The sequence below is a fragment of the Oncorhynchus gorbuscha genome, linkage group LG05, assembly GCF_021184085.1.
Source record: "Oncorhynchus gorbuscha isolate QuinsamMale2020 ecotype Even-year linkage group LG05, OgorEven_v1.0, whole genome shotgun sequence".
Taxonomy (NCBI): Eukaryota; Metazoa; Chordata; class Actinopteri; order Salmoniformes; family Salmonidae; genus Oncorhynchus; species Oncorhynchus gorbuscha.
Window position 1 is genome coordinate 83,276,456 of NC_060177.1, and position 27,336 is coordinate 83,303,791.

Genomic DNA, 27,336 nt, shown 5'->3' on the forward strand with positions numbered 1-27,336 from the left:
TAAGTCAGAAGACAGCCATCCAGACCTTCCTATGACAATAAGTAAAGAAGTCATGTTGTGTGTAAGTCAATCATTTGTTTTATGTCGGAGGCAGACATTGCATATTCTCAGAACAACAATATTGAGCCCTAAACATAGCCCTTCTCCCCTTGTCTCTTAAAATGGCCCAAATGTTGATTTATACTACCGTTCAGAAGTTCACTTAGAAATGTCCTTGTTTTTGAAATAAAATATTTTTTTTGTCCATTAAAATAACAACTAATTGATCAGAAATACAATGTAGAAATCGTTACTGTTGTAAATGACTATTGTAGCTGGAAACTGTTATGCAGGTGAATGAGGACCCAAAAGCGACTTGGCGAAAACAGAGTCTTTAATCCAGTAAAGTAAATCTACAATCATAAAGCATAATTCCACTCGTAATGACGAGAACAGACTGGAGACTCGATCATGAACTGCAGGTTGCCTCGGGAAGGCACTTGAACGTAGCAGACTCAGACACCTGCTCACCACGCAGCATCTGAGGGAAACACGACACGACAGGGCGATACACAGACACAGCACGGTGAACAATAGACAAGGATCCGACAGGGCAGGAACGGAAAACAAGGGGAGAAATAGGGACTCTAATCAGGGAAAAAGATAGGGAACAGGTGTGGGAAGACTAAATGATTGATTAGGGGAATAGGAACAGCTGGGAGCAGGAACGGAACGATAGAGAGAAGAGAGAGAGGAAGGGAGAGAGAAAAAGGGGAACGAACCTAAAAAGACCAGCAGGGGGAAAACGAACAGAAGGAAAAGCAAAATGACAAGACAATCTAAGACAAAACATGACAGTACCCCCCCACTCACCGAGCGCCTCCTGGCGCTCTCGAGGAGGAACACTGGCGGCAACGGAGGAAATCATAGATCACAAACGGTCCAGCACGTCCCGAGAAAGAACCCAACTCCTCTCCTCAGGACCGTAACGGAAAAACGAAAAAAGGGAAACTAGGGTACTACTCAAAAAAAAAAAAAAATGAGACACGGGTAGAGAACTGAAAGCTTTAGAGCAAACAGGACCAAACAGGCCAGGAGAGTAACAACTAGGGACAGACTGAGACACAGCAAGGGCAGGAACAAGAACAGGAGAGATGCGATGGCAGGGAACAGACTGAGACCCAGCAAGACCAGGAGCAGAAGCAGAAAAAAATTACCAGACTTCTTCTGCGCGCAGTCCGAACACGCAGCCACGAAACGGCGCGTGTCACGCTCCTGAGTAGGCCACCAAAACCGCTGGCGAATAGAAGCAAGCGTACCCCGAACGCCGGGATGGCCAGCTAACTTGGCAGAGTGAGCCCACTGAAGAACAGCCAGACGAGTAGAAACAGGAACGAAAAGAAGGTTACTAGGGCAGCGCGCGGCGACGCAGTGTGCGTGAGTGCTTGCTTAACCTGTCTCTCAATTCCCCAGACAGTCAACCCGACAACACGCCCAACAGGAAGGATCCCCTCGGGATCGGTAGAAGCCACAGAAGAACTAAAGAGACGGGATAAAGCATGAGGCTTGGTGTTCCTAGTACCCGGGCAATAAGAAATAACGAATTCGAAACGAGCGAAAAACAACGCCCAACGAGCATAACGCGCATTCAGTCGTTTGGCAGAACGGATGTACTCAAGGTTCTTTTGGTCAGTCCAAACGACAAAAGGAACGGTCGCCCCCTCCAACCACTGTCGCCATTTGCCTAGGGCTAAACGGATGGCGAGCAGTTCGCGGTTAGCCACATCATAGTTACGTTCCGACGGTGACAGGCGATGAGAAAAATACGCACAAGGGTGGACCCCATCGTCAGTATCGGAGCGCTGGGACAGAATGGCTCCCACGCCCACCCCCGACGCGTCAACCTCAACAATAAACGGTTTAGTGACGTCAGGTGCAACAAGGATAGGAGCGGATGCAAAACGCTTCTTGAAGAGATCAGGACAACAATCATACGACCGGTGAGGAGGAAGGGAGTTGGTTCTGGACCGACTGAAGACCGTGCGCAGACCATGATACTCCTCCGGCACTCCTGTCAAATCACCAGGTTCCTCCTGAGAAGAGGGGACAGAACAAACAGGAGAAATAGCAGACATTAAACACTTCACATGACAAGAAACGTTCCAGGAAAGGATAGAATTACTAGACCAATCAAAAGAAGGATTATGACACACTAGCCAGGGATGACCCAAAACAACAGGTGTAAAAGGTGAACAAAAAATCAAAAAGAAATGGTCTCACTATGGTTACCAGATACAGTGAGGGTTAAAGGTAGTGTTTCATATAATATACTGGGGAGAGGACTACCATCCAAGGCAAACATGACCGTGGGCTCCCTAACTGTCTGAGAGGAATGTCATGTTCCCGAGCCCAGGCTTCGTCCATAAAACAGCCCTCCGCCCCAGAGTCTATTAATGCACTGCAGGAAGCTGCCGATCCGGTCCAGCGTAGATGGACCGGTAAGGTAGTACAGGTACTTGACGGAGAGGACCGTCTAGTAGCGCTTATCAGTCGCCCTCCGCTTACTGATGAGCTCTGGCCTTTAACTGGACATGAAATGACAAAATGACCAGCGGAACCACAATAGAGACAGAGGCGGTTGGTGATTCTCCGTTCCCTCTCCTTAGTCGAGATGCGAATACCCCCCAGCTGCATGGGCTCAACACCTGAGTCAGTGGGGAAAGATGGTAGTGTAGGGGAGAGGGGGGACACAGTTAACGCGAGCTCTCTTCTATGAGCTCGGTGACGAAGATCTACCCGTCGTTCAATGCGAATAGCGAGTTCAATCAAAGAATCCACGCTGGATGGAACCTCCCGAGAGAGAATCTCATCCTTAACCTTAGCGTGGAGTCCCTCCAGAAAACGAGCGAGCAACGCCTGCTCGTTCCAGTTACTGGAGGCAGCAAGAGTGCGAAACTCTATAGAGTAATCCGTTATGGATCGATTACCTTGACATAGGGAAGACAGGGACCAGGAAGCTTCTTTCCCAAAAACTGAACGATCAAAAACCCTTATCATCTCCTCTTTAAAGTTCAGATAATTGTTAGTACACTCAGCGCTTGCCTCCCAGATAGCTGTGCCCCACTGCCGAGCCCGACCAGTAAGGAGTGATATGACGTAGGCAATCCGAGCTCTCTCTCTTGAGTATGTGTTGGGTTGGAGAGAGAACACTATATCACACTGGGTGAGAAAGGAGCGGCACTCAGTGGGCTGCCCAGAATAACATGGTGGGTTATTAACCCTAGGTTCCGGAGGCTCGGAAGACCCGGAAGTAGCTGGTGGCACGAGACGAAGACTCTGATACTGTCCTGAGAGGTCGGAGACCTGAGCGGCCAGGGTCTCAACGGCATGCCGAGTAGCAGACAATTCCTGCTCGTGTCTGCCGAGCATCGCTCCCTGGAACTCGAGAGTAGAGTAGAGAGAATCCATAGTCGCTGGGTCCATTCTTGGCCGGATCCTTCTGTTATGCAGGTGAATGAGGACCCAAAAGCGACTTGGCGAAAACAGAGTCTTTAATCCAGTAAAGTAAATCTACAATCATAAAGCATAATTCCACTCGTAATGACGAGAACAGACTGGAGACTCGATCATGAACTGCAGGTTGCCTCGGGAAGGCACTTGAACGTAGCAGACTCAGACACCTGCTCACCACGCAGCATCTGAGGGAAACACGACACGACAGGGCGATACACAGACACAGCACGGTGAACAATAGACAAGGATCCGACAGGGCAGGAACGGAAAACAAGGGGAGAAATAGGGACTCTAATCAGGGAAAAAAGATAGGGAACAGGTGTGGGAAGACTAAATGATTGATTAGGGGAATAGGAACAGCTGGGAGCAGGAACGGAACGATAGAGAGAAGAGAGAGAGGAAGGGAGAGAGAAAAAGGGGAACGAACCTAAAAAGACCAGCAGGGGGAAAACGAACAGAAGGAAAAGCAAAATGACAAGACAATCTAAGACAAAACATGACAGAAACGGCTTATTTGTTATGGAATATCTACATAGGTGTACAGAGTCCCGTTATCAGCAACCATCACTCCTGGGTTCCAATGGCACTTTGTGTTAGTTAATCCAACTTTAGAATTTTAAAAGGGTAATTGATCATTCGAAAACTCTTTTGCAATTATGTTCTATAAGACTGCTGAACAATTAATCAAATGGCCACCGGACTATTACATTGACCTTGTTTGTTTTGTAACACTGCTGCTACTCGCTGTTTATTATCTATGCATAGTCACTTCACCCCTACCTACATGTACAAATGATGTCTAACCTGTACCCATGCACACTAACTCAGTACCCCCCTGTTTGTAGCCTTGTTATTGTTATGTTATTGTGTTCCTTTTAATGAACTTTTACTTTAGTTTATTTGGTAAATATATTCTTAACTCTTCTTAAACTGCACTGTTGGATAAGGGCGTGTAAGTTAGCATTTCACGGTAAGGTCTACACTTGTTGTATTCAGCCCATGTGGCAAATAAAGTTTGATTTGATTTGAAACAAGCCTAAACATTTCACAGACAGGTGTTGATTTTTTACATTTTCTTTAATGTATTGGCAAAAGATGAGCACAGAGGAGATTCCAGGACTGCCCTATCAGGTGTCAGAAGGTCTTTAGGACTCCTCCTTCTCGTCTCCGTGCGTGATGATGTAACACAGTGACTTGTAGTCAATGTTGCCGGCCACATCAATTGGAACCACAGAGAAGGCCTGGTCCACCTGAGGATTTCATCAGGAGAGGACAGTGGGGTTAGGCAACTCATTGGGAACGGATCCCAAAAAATGTGCACAGATATTGATTCTACTGTCCATGTAGGACTGCACTACTGATCACTCTAGCAATTTGTCAACTGTGTGATTTTTAAAATGTATTCTTCTTGTTAAGGAGTTAAGAAGGAGTTAGACATTACCAACCTAATCTGCTGTGAATTTGATTTGACTTGATTTGAAACCCAGATTTGTCCGTTGGACTGCCAGATGGTGAAGCATGATTCATCATTCGTGAGAATGCGTTTCCACTGCTCCAGAGTCCAATGGTGGTGAGCTTTACACCACTTCAGCCGACACTTGCCATTGCGCATGGTGATCTTAGGCTTGTATGTGACTGCTCGGCCATGGAAACCCATGTCCTGAAGCTCCTGACGAACAGTTCTTGTGCTGACATTGCTTCATTGAGACAGTTTGGAACTCGGTAGTGAGGACAGACAAGTTTTATGCACTACGCACTTTAGCACTTGGCAGTCCCGTTCTGTGAGCTTGTGTGAGACTAGTCAAGGATCATATCACCTCCACCTTACCTGTTACCCTAGACCCACTGCAATTTGCATACCTCCCCAATAGGTCCACAGACGATGTAATCAATTAATACCTATGTAAGAATGCTGTTCATTGACTACAGCTCAGCATTCAACACCATAGTACCCTCCGAGCTCATCATTAAGCCCACCCTGTGTGATTGGGTCCTGGACTTCCTGACAGGCCGCCCCCAGGTGGTGAAGGTAGGAAACAACATCTCCACTTCGCTGATCCTCAACACTGGGGCCCCACAAGGGTGCGTGCTCAGTCCCCTCCTGTACTCTCTGTTCAACCATGACTGCGTGGCCATGAACGCCTCCAACTCGATCATCAAGTTTGCAGATGACAAAACAGTAGTAGGCCTGATCACCAACAATGATGAGACAGCCTACAAGGAGGAGGTGAGGGCACTCGGGAGTGTGGTGTCAGGAAAACAACCTCCCACTCAATGTCAACACAACAAAGGAGATGATCGTGGAATTCAGGAAACAGCAGAGGGAGCACCAGCCTATCCACATAGGGGGGTGCTCCCCCCCACCTTCTCTACTAGAAAGCAGTGGAGAAGGTGAAAAGTTTTACGTTCCGCGGCATACACATAATGGACAAACTGAAATGGTCCATCCACACAGACAGTGTGGTGAAGAAAGCGCAAAAGCACCTCTTCAACCTCAGGAGGCTGAACAAATTTGGTTTGTCACCTAAAACCCTCACAAACTTTTACAGATGGACAATTGAGAGCATCCTGTATCACCGCCTTGTACGGCAACTGCACCGCCCACAACCGCAGGGCTCTCCAGAGGGTGGTGTCGTCTGCACAAAGCATCACTGGGGGCAAACTACAGCACCTGAAGTCACAGGAAGGCCAAAAAGATCATCAAGGACAACAACCACCCGATGCACTCCATGTTCACCCCGCTACCATCATGGAAGGTGGGGTCAGTACAGGTGCATCAAAGCTGGGACTGAGAGACTGAAAAATAGCTTCTATCTCAAGGTCATCAGACTGTTAAACAGCCATCATTAGCACATCGATACTGCTGCCTACATACAGACTTGAAATCATTGGCCATTCTAACAAATCACTAGTCATTGTATTAATGCCACTTTAATAAGGATGTTTACATATATGGCATTATTCATTCCATATGTATATACTGTATTTTATACCGTCTATTGAATCTTACCTATGCCGCTCTGTCATTGCTCATCCATATATTATGTACATATTCTTATTCCATCCCTTTACTTAGATTTGTGTGTATTCGGTAGTTGTTGTGAAATTGTTAGATTCCTTGTTAGATATTACTGCACGGTCGGAACATGAAGCACAAGCATTTCGCTGCACGCACATTAACATCTACTAACCATGTGTATGTGACCAATAAAACAGTATTTGATTTGTGGCCTACCACTTCGCAGTTGAGCCGTTATTACTCTTAGACATTTCCACTTCACAATAACAGTACTAACAGTTGACCGGGTCAGCTCTAGCAGGCCAGGAATTTGATGAACTGACATATTGGAAAGGTGGCATCCTATGACGGTGCTATGTTGAAAGTTACTGAGCTCTTTAGTGAGGCCATTCTACTGCCAATATTTGTCTATGGAGATTGCATGGCTGTGTGCTTGATTTTATACACCTGTCAGCAACTAAGCGGTGTCCACATACTTTTGTATAGATAGTGTATCTGAAGATGATAGAAATCTGTTTTTGAAGAGGATCCATCCTCATTCCTCCCCAATAGTGTAGGAGGAAATGATGAGAACGCATCCCCTTAATCCTGGTCTTGTTGTACACACACACTTCAGCCTTCAGAGCAACACAAATTATGGCTTTTGACAACTCTCTCAGGCGCTGGGAGAACAATGCTGTTTGCCTTATCCCCCTGAGTGTCCAGTCTGAAGATTTAAAATCAAGTTCTTGGCTATGAGTGTCAATAGTAATGCCCTGGACGTCCCCTATCACATACCAATGTTCAATTTGGCCGGCTGAAGTCAAAGCTCCCTGCCTCCCTAATCTTCTGGCTGATGCTGATGATTTTAACATCTCCGACGACCAAAGACAATTCCCGATCCTCATCTAAAGAGACTCTACCTAGCAGAGACCTTATAGAGAGCATAGTACACACAGTATACATACAGCGTTTCAGTGGTATTAGACGTGAGAAAGAACTGAAAGCTCTGTGCATCTTGGCTCCCCTTTAAAGCTTGAGTAATGAGATTTCAAATCATTCAAAATAAGCACATATTGTGAATGATAATTGTGATTCCCACAGCTATTGAAAATGATGTATTAAAATCATTTTAAAAAACACAATGGAGATAATGTAAGACTGGAAACGATAGGACCCTATGAAAAATCTGGGAAACAGGGCATGGTATTCATAGCTGACTTTGAAAAGGCTTTTGATAAAGTACGATTGAAATATAATTTTGAAGAATCTCTGGGTTAAAGTGATGTATAGTAATGGCTATTTCTCAGAAAGTTTCAGGAGGAGTAAAACAAGGCTGTCCACTATCGGCATATCTACTATATATTTTGGCTATCGATATGTTAGCTATTAAAATTAGATCCAAAAATAATATCAAGGGGCTAGAAATCCAGGGTTTAAAAACAAAGGTGTCATTGTACGCTGATGATTCATGTTTTCTTTTAAACCCACAATATGGATCCCTCCAAAGCCTCATAGAGGATCTACAAAATGATTTTAATTACAAACAAATTATGATAATATTACATATTGGCTGACAAAAAAAATCTACTTTAACATTACCTTGTAGTTAATCAATAAAATGGCTTGACGGGGATGTGGACATACTCTGTATTTATATCCGGAAAGAAGGATATGATCTCACTACAATATATTTTAATAGAAAGTTAGGAAAAATAGATAAGATCTTACTACCATGGAAAGGAACTTTTATGTAAAAATCACCCTGATTAACTCTTTAGTCATATCTCAGTTAACCTATGTGCTTATGGCCTTGCCAACACCAAGCAATTTTATTTTTTACAATAAATGGGCCTATTTATATAATGAATATGAATTCAGAGGGCAGAAATTATGAAATATTAAACCATTAGACCTCTAAAAGCTTCAGCCATAAAAATGTTATACTTAAATCCGAACTGGTTCACTAGCAGATTAGTAAGAAATGCCATGTTCAAGAATGGCATTTTCCCCTTTATTCAGATTACAACCTCTCACTTTCAGTTATTTAAAAAATAAATAATCTCCAAAATATCTATTGTTTTAAACAAGTCATAGAAAGTTAGTTGCAATTTCAGTTTAATCGAGCAGAAAAAAAACAGAACAAACAATACAACAAATATTATGGTTAATAAACGCAAAACTGAAAAGGGGTGGTAGGTAGCCTAGTGGTTGGAGCATTGGGCCAGTAACCGAAAGGTTGCTAGATCGAATCCCCGAGCTGACAAGGTAAAAAAAATCTGTTGTTCTACCGCTAAACATGGCAGTTAAACAACTGTTCTTAGGCCATTGTAAATAAGAATTTGTTCTTAACAGACTTGCCTAGTGAAAATATACTGATGAAAAAACTATATTTATTTTAAGTATAATTTTTTTGTCAATTAAATCATAAATAGCAGTGGTGGAGTAATGTCACGCATGCATCCAACAAAAATATATGGAAATCTCTGCTCTACCCAAAATTACAACCAACTAATTGCAGCGTTACCGCAAAAATAGAAGAGGCAAGTGGAAGGGGCAGACAAGTAAGGAACAAGTAAGGAACTGCAAAGACCAGTTTAAGGACAAAAAAATGGACAGATGTGCAATATAGATTGCAATATAGTTGGGAAAGGATTTTCGATGTACCTTTTCGATGTACCTATTCCATGGTTTATGAACTGATATACAAAACGATTCAAAACTGTATGTTTTTTACTTTCAATTCTATATATTTTTTAAATCAACCAATAGAATGTTATATAAAGTGCATTCGGAAAGTATTCAGACCCTTTGACTTTTTCCAAATTTTGTTAGGTTACAACCTTATTCTAAAATGTATTAAATTAAAAATGTCCCTCATCAATCTACACACAATACCACATAATGACAAAGATCGAATCCCAGAGCTGACAAGGTACAAATCTGTCCTTCTGCCCCTGAGCAAGGCAGTTAACCCACTGTTCCCCAGGCGGTGAAGACGTGGGTGTCGAATAATTCAGAGGGGTTGGGTTAAATGCGGAAGACACATTTCAGTTGAAGGCATTCCGTTTACAACTGACTAGGTATCCCCCTTTCCCTTTCCCCAAAACAGGTTTTTAGACATTCTTGCCAATGTTGAAGAAAAAAAATGGAAATATCTCATATACATACGTTTTCAGACTCTTTACTCAATACTTTGATGAAGCACCTTTGGCATCGATTACAGTTTAGAGTCTTAGGCAGAACACCACAAGCTTGGCACACCTGTATTTGGGAAGTTCAAACGGGCTGCCATGGTCCTTTTACTGAGGAGTGTCTTTCGTCTGGCCACTCTACCATAAATACCTGTTTGGTGGAGTGCTGCAGAGATGGTTGTCCTTCTGGAAAGTTCTCCCATCTCCACAGAGGAACTCTGGAGCTCTGTCAGAGTGACTATCGGGTTCTTGGTCACCTCCCGATTGCTCAGTTTAGACAGAGGGCCAGCTCTGGGAAGAGTCTTGGTGGTCCCAAACTTCTCCCATTTAAGAATGATGGAGGCCACTGTGTTCTTGAGAATATTCAATGGTACAGACATTTTTTCGTACCCTTTCGCAAATCTGTGCCTCGTCGCAATCCTGTCTCGGAGCTCTACGGACAATTCTTTCAACCTCATGTCTTGGTTTTTCCTCTGACATGCACTGTCAACTGTGGGACCTTATACAGACAGGTGTGTGCCTTTCCAAATCATGTCCAGTTAATTGAATTTATCAAAGGTGGACTCCAATAAAGTTGTAGAAACATCTCAAGGATGATCAATGGAAACAGGGTGCACCTGGGCTCAATTTCGAGTCTCATAGCAAAGGGTCTGAATACCTATGTAAATAAGTTATTTATGTTTTTATTACTAATATATTTGCAACAATTTCAAAAATTCTGTTTTGCTTTGTCATTATGGGGTATTGTGTAAGGCTGTAATGTAACATAATGTGAAAAAATTAAGGGTCTGAATACTTTATGTAAATTGTATGTAGACTAGAGAATGGCGCTGGAGGGTTACCGTTTTACTGGCTCCTAACAATTGCGCTATTTTGTATTTTTTTGCATTGTTTGTAGCTTATTTTGTACATAATGTTTCTGTTAAAGTCTGGTATGACCGAAAAGAGCTTCTGAATATGAGAACAGCGATTACTCACCTCAGACTGGATGAAGGTTGTTTCTTTCGTCTGAAGCAAAGGATATACTGTTGCTACGGACCAGGCCAAAAACCCTGTCATTCGCATGAAGAGAAGACGGAGAGGGGGGTGCAGATCCGGGTGCCTTGTAACACGGAACCCAAACCAGCTGCGCAAGTGCGCCATCATGCACCATTTTGCATAAATGTATTTTGTCCCCCTACACAAAACGCGATCACGACACGCAGGTTAGAATATCAAAACAAACTCTAAACAAATTACATTAATTTGGGGACAGGTTGAAAAGCATTAAACACTTATGGCAATTTAGCTAGTTAGCTTGCACTTGCTAGCTAATTTGTCCTATTTAGCTAGCTTGCTGTTGCTAGCTAATTTGTCCTGGGATATAAACATTGAGTTTTTATCTTACCTGGAATGCACAAGGTTCCCTACTCCGACAATTAATCCACACATAAAACAGTCAACCGAATGGTTTCTAGTCATCTCTCCTCCTTCCAGGCTTTTCATCTTTGAACTTATATGGTGATTGGCATTTAAATTTTCATAGTATTACTACACCGACCGATTACTACACAGTTCGTCTCTCAATCACCCACGTGGGTATAACCAATGAGGAGACATGGGTACCTGCTTCAAACCAATGAGGAGATGAGAGAGGCAGGAGAGGCAGGACTTGCAGTGTGTCTCTGCATCAGAAATAGGAATGACTTCTATTTTAGCCCTTGGAAACGCAGACGCTCGTTGACGCGTGCGAGCAGTGTGGGTGTAATAATTGAATTACATAGATTCATAAATGTATGCGAGCGGTGTGGTTAGCCTGTAAGTGATCCATTCTATTTGCCAACGTGAAAACACTGGATAATAAACTGGTTGAGTTCGGCTCAAGACCATCCTACCAATGAAACATTAAAACTGTAATATGGTATGTTTCACCGAGTCATGGCTGAATCACGACACAAATAATATACATTTGCCTGGGTTTTCCGTGCATCAGCTAAACCAAACAGCTACTTCCGGTAAGACGTGGGGTGGAGGTGCGTGTCTATTTTTCGATAACAGCTGGTGCGCAAGGTCTAATATTAAGGTAGTCTCGAGGTATTGCTCGCCTGAGGTAAAGTACATCATGATAAGTTGTAGACGACACCACCTACCAAGAGAGATTTAATCTATATGTTTTGTAGCTGTCCATTTACCACCACAAACTGATGCACTAAGACTGCACTCAACAAGCTGTGTAAGGCCATGAGCAAACAAGAAAATGCTCATCCAGATGTGGACGGAGACTTTATTGCAGGCAAACTTAAATCTGTTTTAACCTCATTTCTACCAGCATGTCACATGTGCAACCAGAGGAAAAAATACTCTAGACTACCTTTACTCCAATACAGGACTAAGTTTGAATACTACTACACTGGCTCTGAAGCTCGGCAGATGTGGCAGGGCTTAAAAACTATTACGGACTATTAAAGGAGAACATGGCTGCGAGCTGCCCTGTGATGCAAGCCTACAAGACGGGCTAAATACCTTTTATGCTCGCTTCAAGACAAGCAACACTGAAGCATGCATGAGAGCACCAGCTGTGCCAGATGACTGTGTGATCACGCTCTCCGTAGCCAATGTGAGCAAGACCTTTGAACAGGTCAGACGACAGGCCGCGGGGTCAAATGGATTACCAGGACGTGTACTCAGGGCATGCGTGGACCAACAGGCAAGTGTCTTCACTGACATTTTCAAACTCTCCCTGACTGAGTCTGTAATACCAACATGTTCCAAGCAGACCACCATTGTCCCTGTGCCCAAGAAAACAAAGGTAACCTGCCTAAATGACTACCACCCCGTAGCACTCACCTTGGTAGCCATGAAGTGCTTTGAAAGACTGGTCATGACTCTCATCAACACCATCTTCCCAGAAACCCTAGATCCACTCCAATTCGCATACCGCCCAAATATATCCACAGATGATGCAATCTCAATCGCACTCCATACTGCCCTTTCCCACCTGGACAAAAGGAACACCTATGTGAGAATGCTGTTCATTGACTACAGCTCAGCGTTCAACACCATAGTGCCCACAAAGCTCATCACTAAGCTAAGGACCATGGGACTAAACACCTCCGTCTGCTACTGGATCCTGGACTTCCTGACGGGCCGCCCCCCAGGTGGTAAGGGTAAGTAACAACACATCTACCATGCTGATCCTCAACACTCAAGCCCCTCATGGGTGCGTGCTTAGTCCGCTCCTGTCAGGAAGTTAAAGCTTGGTCACAAATGGGTCTTCCAAATGGACAATGACCCCACGCATACTTCCAAAGTTGTGGCAAAATAGCTTAAGGACAACAAAGTCAAGGTATTGGAGTGGCCATCACAAAGCCCTGACCTCAATCCCATAGAAAAAGTGTGTGCGAGCAAGGAGGCCTGCAAACCGGACTCAGTTACACCAGCTCTGTCAGGAGGAATAGGCCTCTACTGGGATTTTACTTGGATTAAATGTCAGGAATTGTGAAAAACTGAGTTTAAATGTATTTTACTAAAGTGTGTGTAAAGTTCAGACTTCAACTGTATAAACTAGAAGTATATATGGGGGATTGGAAATAATGCATATAATTACATTGATGGAAGATACAATCTATCTGCAATGTCTACCCCCCTGAAAACATTGTGATCATCACTGGCTGAAGGAGATGTATTTTCTTATATAGCTGTTTTTATAATTCCGTCTGTCTAAAACACTACCCTGGCACAGATTTGGGTGTAAAGCCTGAGCGGCTTAGCTCATTGTGAGAGAGTCTGATTGCAGTGAGCCAACACCTTCTGTTTTCTTCTCATATCATTGGATAAATTCTAAATGAAACTGTATCTGTTCAAAGAGCCTGAGGCTATTGCTTACAGATGATAAATAGAACAAAATAAAACAACTAGAATTTGAGATCCATTTGTACTATATACTGTACATGAAAACTCCTCACTCTGAAAACTGGGAAATCAATTTGTAGTGCCTTGTCTTCTTTCGTAGGTCACATCATGCAGTCAGTGTGCAAACACAATTCTATGTGCTATGTCTTTTCTCTGAAAGTCATATTTGCTCTTAAGGAATGTGACACATTCTCATGTCGGTTATGTGGGAGTAACGGGTAGACAGAAGGAAGGAAAGGTATAAATAACCTCTTCGAGCTATCCCCCTACTTTTTTCAATTTCTACCTGAAGACATACCCAAATCAAACTGCCTGGAGCTCAGGCACAGAACCAAGGATATGCATATTCTTGGTACCATTTGAAAGAAAATAATCTAAAGTTTGTGTAAATGTGAATTGAATGTAGGAGAATATAACACAATAGATCTGGTTTAGATAATACATTGAAAAAAAACATATGTTTTTTATTTTTATTGAAAAAGATCTTTAAAATGAACAAGATATAACAAACATTCAGATAGGATGATGGGGAGAATATCAGTGAGGGCAACAGTACTTGTGCAAAGCTTCAGAATGAGAACTTCCAAAATTAGTGTGCTACATGACATTTATCATGAAGTCACCCAGGTGTCCCACACAAGTATCCCAAATGTACCCAAGTGGCCAAATTGGTGAAGGTATACATTTTGAATGGAATAACTATATACAAAATACCAAAATGGTATTCTAACACACACCCCCCCCAAAAATATTGAGAAAAAAACATGAAAAAAACATACACATTTACAAAATAACACTTTCAATATTTGGAAGACCCTCAGTCCTCTACACAAAATTATGTTGTTGATTGCCAGGTGCCAAAGCACATCCATGCCTGCAGAAATACATTTGGGCAGATGAACACCACTTGTGGCAGGAGCTGGATGAACCAGCTTCAGTGGGGGATGGACACCTTGCTACTGGGGGCTGCCATTCGGAGTCAGTGTCACTGTGAAAGAAAATGTTCATTTAGAATAGTTTCACATATGAGCCCTGTATCAACAGGTATAATAAACAGATATATATATATATAGAGTACAGGGAACATAACGTTGAATATATTATTATAGACCTGCTAGATCTAATGTCTCTATTATATTATGACAGACCTGCTAGATCTACTGTCTTTATTATATTACAACAGACCAGCTGTATCTACTGTCTCCATTTCACTTTGGCCATTGTTGTGGGCCTGCCCTCCCCTCAAAAGCCTCAAATAGTCTCTTTCATTTCACAACTAATAATTTATATTATTAATTTCAAACAACGGCATTAGCATGAGAAGAACTTACCAGTCCAAAACGATGTCCTCTCCGTTCAAAAAATATTCCTCTATTTGGGAATCGCTAAATGAATCGTCCTCGATCAATTTCTTGTAAAATTGTGTGTACATCTGTATATCTAGACTTAGATTTAGCTTTTCCTGACTTAGTCGCCATACGGATTGATATATAAACAGCTGAATATGCGCTTTACCAAAACAATGCTGTGCGCAACATGCGTTGCTCCTTCCAGTATGAAACTTCAATGGCGAATGACCCTCTTTACGTCGGAGTTTACTACATGGGTTGGTCTTCCAACAAATAAACATTACATATTGCCGTTTACCTCAGCTCATTGGCTATCTACCCAGCTAGATTTCAAGATGATCAGTGGTCATTGGGATAAAATACAGTCAGTCATGAAACAGCGGGCACAATTGGTGCACAATGATGTCATTACATATTGTCTTCAAATCGGTTTCTTTCAGTCAATATGTCCCGTGAAATTATCAATCAGGTTTGGTTGTGTTACAAACAAACCAGTTGATTGCAATGAAACCAAACATGACTGGAAAAGTCACGTTCTGTGTGGGTGATTTACCTGGAATGTGTCGTTGAAAATGTAATGAGACGGAATTCACGACACAAGCGGTTCACAAAATATTTTGTGTTAGGCTATAAAAATGGATTTGATTAAAGAAAAAAACATTCATTGTGTAACATGAGCATTGGTGTTGCAAACAGAGGAAGATCGTCAAAGGTAAACACTTTATTTTATTGCAGTTTGTGATTTTGTTATGCCTGTGCTAGTTGAAACAGTTGTTTTTTATGGGGCTCTATCCTCAGATAATCGCATCATATTCTTTCGCAGTAAATCCTGTTTTAAATCTGACAACCCAGTTGGATTAGCAAGATTATAGGCTTTCGAAACATGTGAGACATTTGTATTTTCATGAATGTTTAATATGACTATTCATGTAGCGATCACCTTATGTTGTCGAATTTCAGCCCGCTACCGGGTTCCGTGCGCAGAGGTTAAGCAATAAGGCCCAAGTGGGTGTGGCATATGGTCAATTTACCACTGCTAAGGGCTGTTCTTAAGCACGACGCAACTCAGAGTGCCTGGATTTTTTTATTTTATTTCACCTTTATTTAACCAGGTAGTGTAACGTCGTTCTTCGTTTGTCGAAAGAGAGTCGGACCGAAATGCAGCGTGGTGGTTACTCATGACTTTAATGAAAAAAGTGACACATGAAAATAACTATACAAATACAAAAACAACAAACGGAACGTGAAACCTAATTACAACCTATCTGGTGAAACTACACAGAGACAGGAACAATCACCCACGAAATACACAGTGAAACCCAGGCTACCTAAATACGGTTCCCAATCAGAGACAACAAGAATCACCTGACTCTGATTGAGAACCGCCTCAGGCAGCCAAGCCTATACTAGACACACCCCTAATCAACCACAATCCCAATGCCTACAAAAACCCCAATAAGACAATACAATAACCCCATGTCACACCCTGGCCTGAACAAATAATTAAAGAAAACACAAAATACTAAGACCAAGGCGTGACAGGTAGGCTAGCTGAGAACAAATTCTCATTTACAACTGCGACCTGGCCAAGATAAAGCAAAGCAGTGCGACACAAACAACAACACAGAGTTAAACATGGAATAAACAAACATACAGTCAATAACACAATAGAGTAAATAAGTATATATAAAGTGTGTGCAAATGAGGTAAGATAAGGGAGATAAGGCTATAAATAGGTCATAGTGGTGAAATAATGTCAATTTAGCAATTAAACACTGGAGTGATAGATGTGCAGAAGATGAATGTGCAAGTAGAGATACTGGGGTGCAAAGGAGCAGCAAAAAAAATAACGGCATGGGGATGAGGTAGTTGGATGGGATATTTACAGATGGGCTATGTACAGGTGCAGTGATCTGTGAGCTGCTCTGACAGCTGGAGCTTAAAGTTAGTGAGGGAGATATAAGTCTCCTGCTTCAGTGATCGTTCCAGTCATTGGCAGCAGAGAACTGGAAGGAAAGGCGGCCAAAGAAGGAGTTGGCTTTGGGGATTACCAGTGAAATATACCTGCTGGAGCAGGTACATGCTACAGGTGGGTGTTGCTGTGGTGACCAGTGAGCTGAGATAAGGTGGCGCTTTACCTAGCAAAGACTTATAGATGACCTGAGCAGAGTGAAGTCAAGGATCGGCAGGATAGTCAGATTTACGAGGGTATGTTGTCGTATATTGCCATATTGCCGTATATAGCCATCGTATATTGGCAACATACCACAAACACCCAAGGTACCTTATTGCTTTTATAAACTGGTTACCAATGTAATTACATCAGTAAAAATATATCTTTTGTTATACCCATGGTATATGGTCTGATATACTACGACCTTCAGCCAATCAGCATTCGTGGCTCGAACCACCCAGTTTATATTCATGCAAAAGATACAGCAAAGAACAATGTTGGTTTCTCCTATACCTTATTCCATCTGTCTGTTGACAAAATAAGCAACTACACTCCAAAAGGGTTCTTCAGCTATCCCCATAGGTGAACCCTTTTTGGTTCCAGGTAGAACCCTTTTTGGTTCCAGGTAGAACCCTTTTTGGTTCCATGTAGAACCCTCTGTGGAAACGGTTCTACCTGGAACCCAAAACAGTTATTCCTCGAACTAAAGAGTGTTCTTCAAAGGGTTCTCCTATGGGGAGAGATGACTAACCTATGTTTTTCATCTGATATGTTCTCTGTTTGCTGGTTGAGAGAGGGACAGAGAGAAAGACAGAGAGACAGACAGCAAGACAATTATACAGACAGAGAGTCAGAGAGAAAGTGATACAGAGGGACAGACATAGAGACAGAGATGTATTCCCAAAACTACTAACAGTTTGAACAATCCTGTTGGCATCCACTCTACTGTAGGTGTCAAAAGATATTCAGAGTGTTAATTTAACACATGCTCAGTCTATCGGAGTTGAAACTCATCATCCAAACTAAATGATAGAATCTCGCTATTACCATTTTTCAGCAAGCTCTTGTAATTGAAACCAGTCGCAGCACTGAATGGGTTTCCTCCACTGTGCCAAGCCAAAGTGTGTGTGTGTGTGTGTGTGTGTGTGTGTGTGTGTGTGTGTGTGTGTGTGTGTGTGTGTGTGTGTGTGTGTGTGTGTGTGTGTGTGTGTGTGTGTGTGTGTGTGTGTGTGTGTGTGTGTGTGTGTGTGTGTGTGTGTGTGTGTGTGTGTGTGTGTGTGTGTGTGTGTGTGTGTGTGTGTGTGTGTGTGTGCGCGTGCGTGCCCCTGTGAGGTTGTGCGTGCATATGTGACTCAAGATTCAATTAACTGTTCATCTCGTTTCTGTCCCAGCGAATTTCTGCATCAATAACCACGGGGGAGACGATCTCTCACAAGACCTGACCAGCGACACACAATCAGATGCTGTCATTCACACTTACGCATGCATTCTGTCATGGTCAGATTGGCCAACGTGTAATTCATTTGGATTGTTTTACAGTACATTGATATACATCTCCTCAATCCTAAACAGCACAATATAGCAATAGTCAATCCATCAGAATCAACCGTGCAACCAAGTGCTGCTGTCTGTGTCAATGTATATACCGTTACTGGAGAGTGGGTTGACTGCCTTAGGCCTGCTTCCCTCTCTGTATCTGCACTCAAAACTATTGTGTTCCCTTGAAATACAATCTATAAATATACTCTATCAGATCCATAAACCTCAATCAGATGACAGGGGGATTGTTGGGGAGTGTTGCAGTGTATAAAGCCAGACAGACACAGTAAGACTGAATCCAACCCTACAATAGTAGATGTCTGTCACAATGTAAGCATTCAGTCATTGAGGTGATTCATCCACTGGATTTCTATTCCAATACAAGGCGGAGGAGTGTTGTAATATGTATAGCTAGTAAGGCAGCCAGCCACCACAACACTGAATGTAACAATGGGAAATGTCTGTCACAATATTTACATCAGTGACATTCACCATGAAAGGGGGATAGTAGCAGTGTGTGATTCAATAGTAAACCAGACAGATCCCAAAACAATAAATACAGCACTAAAATAAGCTTTCTGTCAAAAAGACAGATTTCTGACATAATACATGTGAGCATGTCTGTGTGTTGTAAAATGTGTATTACAGCCAGCCAACACAATACTGAATATAACCACACAATACTTAAAATAACCCCACAATACTGAATATAACCCCACGATACTGAATATAACTCCACAATACTGAATATAACCCCACAATACTGAATATAACTCAACAATACTTATAATAACCCCACAATACTGAATATAACTCCACAATACTTAAAATAACCCCACAATACTGAATATAACCCCACAATACTGAATATAACTCCACAATACTTAAAATAACCCCACAATACTGAATATAACTCCACAATACTGAATATGACCCCACAATACTGAATATAACTCCACAATACTGAATAGGACCCCATAATACTGAATATGACCCCTATCGTGTCTTTGGCATCATTAAAAGTGAAGACTGTTATTTTCTCAAATCAATTCTCTGTAATTATTATTATGTGATTAAACTCATCAGGTAGATGTAATTAACTAGGAAGTCGGGGCACCAAGGAAAATCATCAGATTACAAAGTTATAATTATCCTAATATAACTCTTCAGATATTTTAATATCTGATCAATTAGTATTGTTATTAATTAATTATTATTTACCTCACATTAGCGTCATTCCAGACGTCGTAAATTGTTGGTTATCTGGTCCTTCTGTAGCTCAGCTGGTAGAGCATGGCGCTTGTAACGCCAGGGTAGTGGGTTTGATCCCCGGGACCACCCATACGTAGAATGTATGCACACATGACTGTAATTCGCTTTGGATAAAAGCATCTGCTAAATGGCATATATTATTATTATTATTATTATTACAAACCAGACTTAACTATGAATCATCCATACACCAATTGGCTAGATCAGTGATTTACTAACTAACTAAATAATCACAGAAATGCATAAACAAACAACACAGTAGATATTGGTTACTAACAAGGACAGGGAAGATTCCCTAGTGGGCTAAGCCGATATGACGGCTTGGTGGACAAAGGGAAGTGGGTGTGGACTGAGCGAGAAAAAAAGACCAGAGGGATCACTACACACAGTACTACTATAATTATATTAATTGAAATGCTAATCATTTGCACATGAACACTCATTCACTCGGGAATAATTGCAATCAATATATATTCACATCCAGGTGTCATCGTGATCTCTGTTGGAATCTTCAGTCCGTCTGCTGGAGAGTCAGTTCATCCGCGTCTCTCTCTTTCTCTGCATCCCTGAAGAGTCTTTTGTGGTTAGAATGGATACTTCAGAGTACCATTCAGAAATGTTCTCATAGAGTAGATGTTTTGGCGGTTGTCGGTAATAGCATCCCAGGTTTACATAATTTCTAGCTGCAGACTAGTAATTAGCATCTAAGATTTGTTCTTATTCTGTCGGGATCGACCAACCATTTCCAGCCGTGTAGCCAATGCTCCACGTGGAATGGTTAGGAATTCAATAATGATTCGCAATCACAGCTCACGCTGTGGGTTTGCTTAGTCTAAACTATTCGCAATCATGGCTCATGTTGTGGGTTTGTTCAGTATTGGTACTCAAACCTGTGCCACCTCAGCTGACACCGAGGTATTAGTGGTCTGAAGAGGATTTCCTCAGGAGGGGTTTTTATTCGTGACAATAGGAAAGGACTGTTCCATGATACCAGATCATGTCTGTATTCACGGGGGCGGGCCAATGACTTAGTTAAACTTTAAAGGGAATACAATTCTCTAACATTAAAGGTTTAACATCACATTAAATCATTTCACAAATGGTTTCATCTTTACTCATTCATTTTATGTCCACAGCCCAATACCACCTATTCACAAGTGGACATTTTGTTTCAAATTCTCATTTTGGGAAATTAGGAGTTGGCCATGTGGAATCCTTTGTTCTCTCTGTCACTCTTTCTGCATGTCCAGGAGGAGAGAGTCTCCGCAACAAATTTACGACCAGAGATAACAGAACTTGGGTGTAGGAGAGAGCGGGAAGCCATGATCTATATCCAGAACGAGCCACTCCATGACACCTCACAATACTGAATATAACCCCACAATACTGCATATAACACCAGAATACTGAAAATTAGCCCACAATACTGCATATAAACCCACCATACTGAGTATACCACCACAATATTATTATTATTATTATTATTATTATTATTAAAACCCAACAACACTTAATAGAACCACACAATACTGAATATGACCCCACAATACTGTGGAAAAAACACACTACTGAATATGACCCCACAAAAATGAGTATAACCCCAGAATAGTGGAAATAACCCCCCAATACCTAATATGAACACACAATACTGAAAATGACCACACAATACTGAATATGACCCCACAAAACATAATATAACACCGAAAATACTGAAAATAAGGTCACAATACTGAATATAATACTACAATACTGAAAAAACACAAAATACTGAATATACACTAAATGCTGAAAATAACATCACAATACTGAAAACAACCCCACAATACTGAAAAAAACTATACTGAATACAACCAAACAATTCTGAATATAACCCCACAATACTGAATATTACAACACAATACTAAATATTATCCCACAATATTGAATAAAACCCTACAATACTGAATATAACACCACCATAGTGAATATAACTAAACAATACTGAATATAACACCACAATCCTGAATATAACCCCACAATACTAAAAATAACCCCACAATACTGAATATGACCCCACAATCCTGAATATAACTCCACAATACTGAGTATAATACAACAATACGGAATATAACACCACAGTTCTCAAAATGACATGGAAAATAATGAATATGAAACAAAATACTGAAAATTACTCCACAAAAGTCAATATTATACTACAATACAATAACCTCACAATTCTAAATATAACCCCAAGCACTGAATATAACCCCACAATAAGTACCTAGACTGTCAACTCTCCTTCCAGACTCATATCAAACATCTCCAATCCAAAATCAAATCTAGAATCGGCTTTCTATTTTGCAACAAAGCCTCCTTCACTCACGCCGCCAAACTTACCCTAATAAAACTGACTATCCTACCGATCCTCAACTTCGGCGATGTCATCTACAAAATAGCTTCCAATACTCTACTCAGCAAACTGGATGCAGTTTATAACAGTGCCATCCATTTTGTTACTAAAGCACCTTATACCACCCACCACTGCGACCTGTATGCTCTAGTCGGCTGGCCCTCGCTAAATATTCGTCGCCAGACCCACTGGCTCCAGGTCATCTACAAGTCCATGCTAGGTAAAAGCTCTGCCTTATCTCAGTTCACAGGTCACGATGGCACCAGCCACCCGTGCACACGCTCCAGCAGGTGTATCTCACTGATCATCCCTAAAGCCAACACCTCATTTGGCCGCCTTTCCTGACAGTTCTCTGTGACTGGAACGATGCTGTGACTGGAACGATTTGCAAAAATCGTTGAAGTTGGAGACTTTTATCTCCCTCACCAACTTTAAACATCTGCTATCTGAGCAGCTAACCGATCGCTCCATCGGTAAATAGCCCACCCAATTTACCTACCTCATCCCCATACTGTTTTATTTATTTACTTTTCTGCTCTTTTGCACACCAGTATCTGCACATGACCATCTGATCACTTATCACTCCAGTGTTAATCTGCTAAATTGTAATTATTCGCCTACCTCCTCAATGCCTTTTGCACACAATGTATATAGACTCTTTTTCTTGTTCTTTTTTTTCTACTGTGTTATTGACTTGTTAATTGTTTACTCCATGTGTAACTCTGTGTCATTGTCTGTTCACTCTGCTATGCTTTATCTTGGCCAGGTCGCAGCTGTAAATGATAACTTGTTCTCAACTAGCCTACCTGGTTGAATAAAGGTGAAATAAATAAAAAATAAAAAATACTGTAACCACACAATACAAATCAAATCAAATCAACAACAAAAAATGTCACATACACATGGTTAGCAGATGTTAAAGCGAGTGTAGCGAAATGCTTGTGCTTCTAGTTCCGACAATGCAGTAATAACCAACGAGTAATCTAACCTAACAATTCCAAAACTAAAACCTTATACACAGAGGTGTAAAGGGATAAAGAATATGTACATCAAGATATATGAGTGAGTGATGGTCCAGAATGGCATAGGCAAGATGCAGTAGATGATATTGAGAACAGTATATACATATGAGATGAGTAATGTAGGGTATGTTTACATAAAAGTGGCATATTGATGGCTAGTGATACATGTATAACATAAAGATGGCAAGATGCAGTAGATGATATAGAGTACAGTATATACATATACATATGAGATGAGATGAGTAATGTATGTAGGGTATGTAAAAATTATATTAAGTGGAATTGTTTAAAGTGGCTAGTGATACAATTTTACATCAATTTCCATCAATTTCCATTATTAAAGTGGCTGGAGTTGAGTCAGTATGTTGGCAGCAGCCACTCAATGTTAGTGGTGGCTGTTTAACAGTCTGATGGCCTTGAGATAGAAGCTGTTTTTCAGTCTCTCGGTCCCTGCTTTAATGCACATGTACTGACCTCGCCTTCTGGATGATAGCGGGGTGAACAGGCAGTGGCTCGGGTGGTTGTTGTCCTTGATGATCTTTATGGCCTTCCTGTGACATCGGGTGGTGTAGGTGTCCTGGAGGTCAGGTAGTTTGCCCCCGGTGATGCGTTGTGCAGACCTCCTATCCTCAGGAGAGCCTTACGGTTCTGGGCGGAGCAGTTGCCGTACCAGGCGGTGAGACAGCCCGAAAGGACACTCTCGATTTTGCATTTGTAGAAGTTTGTGAGTGCTTTTGGTGACAAGCCGAATTTCGTCAGCCTCCTGCTGTCTGTGTGGGTGGAACAATTCAGTTTGTCCGTGATGTGTACGCCGAGGAACTTAAAACTTACTACCTTCTCCACTACTGTCCTTTTGATGTGGATAGGGGGGTGCTCGCTCTGCTGTTTTGTTTTGTTGATGATGAGTGTGAGGTTATTTTCCTGACAACACACTCCGAGGGCCCTCACCTCCTCCCTGTAAGCCGTCTCATCGTTGTTGGTAATCAAGCCTACCACTGTAGTGTCGTCTGCAAACTTGATGATTGAGTTGGAGGCGTGCATGGCCACGCAGTCGTGGGTGAACAGGGAGTACAGGAGAGGGCTCAGAACGCACCCTTGTGGGGCCCCAGTGTTGAGGATCAGCGGGGTGGAGATGTTGTTACCTAGCCTCACCACCTGGGGGCGGCCCGTCAGGAAGTCCAGTACCCAGTTGCACAGGGCGGGGTCGAGATCCAGGGTCTCGAGCTTGATGACGAGCTTGGAGGGTACTATGGTGTTAAATGCTGAGCTGTAGTCGATGAACAGCATTCTCACATAGGTATTCCTCTTGTCCAGATGTATTAGGGCAGTGTGCAGTGTGGTTGCGATTGTATCGTCTGTGGACCTATTGGGGCGGTAAGCAAATTGGAGTGGGTCTAGGGTGTCAGGTAGGGTGGAGGTGATATGGTCCTTGACTAGTACCTCAAAGCACTTCATGATGACGGAAGTGAGTGCTACGGGGCGATAGTCATTTAGCTCAGTTACCTTAGCTTTCTTGGGAACGGAAAAAATGGTGGGCTTCTTGAAGAATGTGGGCACAGCAAGTTGGGATAAGGATTGATTAAATATGTCCATAAACACACCAGCCAGCTGGTCTGCGCATGCTCTGAGGACGCTTCTGGGGATGCCGTCTGGGCCTGCAGCCTTGCGAGTGTTATAACGTTTAAATGTTATACTCACGTCGGCTGAAGTGAAGGAGAGTCCACAGGTTTTGGTACCAGGCAGTGTCAGTGGCACTGTATTGTCCTCAAAGCGAGCAAAGATGTTATTTAGTCTGTCTGGGAGCAAGACATCCTGGTCCGCGACGGTGCTGGTTTTGTTTTTGTAATCCGTGATTGACTGTAGACCCTGCGACATACCTCTTGTGTCTGAGCAGTTGAATTGCAACTCTACTTAATCTCTATACTGACATTTAGCTTGTCTGATTGCCTTGCGGAGGGAATAGCTACACTGTTTGTATTCGGTCATGTTTCCGGTCAGCTTGCCCTGGTTAAAAGCAGTGGTTCACGCTTTCAGTTTCGCACGAATGCTGCCATCAATCCACGGTTTCTGGTTCGGGAATCTTTTAATCATTGCTGTGGGTATAACATCGCCGATGCACTTTCTAATTAACTTGCTCACCGAATCAGCGTATTCGTCTATGTTCTTGTTGGACGCAATGCGGAACATATCCCAATCCATGTGATCGAAGCCGTCTTGAAGCGTGGAATCAGATAGGTCGGACCAGCGTTGAACAGACCTGAGTGCTGGAGCTTCTTTTTTTAGTTTCTGTCTGTAGGCTGGAAGCTACAAAATGGAGTCATGGTCAGCTTTTCCGAAAGGAGGGCGGGGGAGGGCCTTATATGCGGAGTCTTGTTTTCAGATTAGCCTTGTTATAATCCCCAGCTACAATGAATGCAGTCACAGGATATGTGGTTACCAGTTTACATAGAGTCAAATAAAGTCTGTTCAGGGCCATCGATGTGTCTGCTTGGGGGGGAAATATATATAGCTGTGATTTTAATCGAAGAGAATTCCCTTGGTAGACAATCAGGTCGACATTTGATTGTGAGGAATTCTAAGTCAGATGAACAGAAGGTCTTGAGTTCCTGAATGTTGTTATGATCACACTACGTCTCGTTAATCATAAGGCATACCCCCCCCCCCCCCCCGAACCCTCTTCTTACCAGAAAGATGCTTGTTTCTGTCGGTGCGATGCATGAAGAAACCAGCTGGCTGCACTGACTCCGATAGCTTCTCTCGAGTGAGCCATGTTTCCGTGAAGCAAAGAATGTTACAGTCCCTGATGTCTCTCTGAAATGCTACCCTTGCTCGGATTTCATCAACCTTGTTGTCAAGAGACTGGACATTGGCGAGTGGTATGCTAGGGAGTGGTGCGCGATGTGCCCGTCTCCGGAGCCTGACCAGAAGACCGCTTCGTTTGCCCCTTTTACGGCGACGTTGTTTTGGTTCGCCGGCTGGTATCCGATCCATTGTCCTGGGTTGAAGGCAAAACACAGGATCCGCTTCGGGAAAGTCATATTCCTGGTCGTAATGATGGTGAGTTGACATTGCTCTTATATTCAGTAGTTCCTCCCGACTGTTATGTAATGAAACCCAAGATTACCTGGGGTACCAATGTAAGAAATAACACGTAAAAAACTAAATACTGCATAGTTTCCTAGGAACGCGAAGCGAGGCGGCCTTCTCTGTCGGCGCCGGAGTATGGTATACTGAATGTAACCCAACAATCCTGAATATAACACCACAATACTGAATATAACACTGCAATACTGAAATCCACAATACTGAATATAACACCACAATACTGAATATAACACCAAAAATGTAATATGACCCCACAAAACTGAATATAACACCATAATAATGATTTTTTTTTAAATTTTACCTTTATTTAACTAGGCAAGTCAGTTAAGAACAAATTCTTATTTTCAATGACGGCCTAAGAACAGTGGGTTAACTGCCTTGTTCAGGGGCAGAACGACAGACTTTGTACCTTGTCAGCTCGGGGGTTTGAACTTGCAACCTTGCGGTTACTAGTCCAACGTTCTAACCACAAGCCTAACCGGCCTCCCCAGAATACAGAATAGAACGACACAAAAGGGAATATAACACCACAATACTGAATAAAACGATACAATACTGAATATACTATAACCATACAATGCTGAATGTAACACCACAATACTGAGTATTACACCATAATACTGAATATAACCTCAGAATTTTGAATATAACACCACAATACTGAATATTACACCACAATACTGAATCTAACACCAGAATACTGAATATAAAACCACAGTACTGAATATTACCACACAATACTGAATCTAACACCAGAATACTGAATATAAAACCAGAGTACTGAATATTACCCCACAATACTGAATCTAACACCAGAATACTGAATATAAAACCACAGTACTGAATATTACCCCACAATACTGAATCTAACACCAGAATACTGAATATGAAACCACAATACTGAATATTACCCCACAATACTGAATCTAACACCAGAATATTGAATATAAAACCACAATACTGAATATAACCCCACAATGGGATATGTTTGTCACAGTGTCAGCGTTTTCTCATTGAGATGATTTCTCCACAGGGTTTTCTATGTGTCTGCCACAGGCTTACATCTCATTTTGTGTTCATATAGATGCTGATAATCTTGCAATAGGGAAACATGCTTGCGTGAGGATCAAT

The 27,336-nt window shown here is 42.1% G+C and overlaps 1 protein-coding gene across 1 annotated transcript in view; it reads right to left on the reverse strand.

Annotated features, from left to right (window-relative positions):
* The window catches only part of LOC124035285 (calcium-binding protein 7-like), a 54,454-nt gene that overhangs the window by 25,268 nt on the left and 1,850 nt on the right, over nt 1–27,336 (reverse strand). The gene's annotated exons all lie outside the window — the stretch shown is intronic.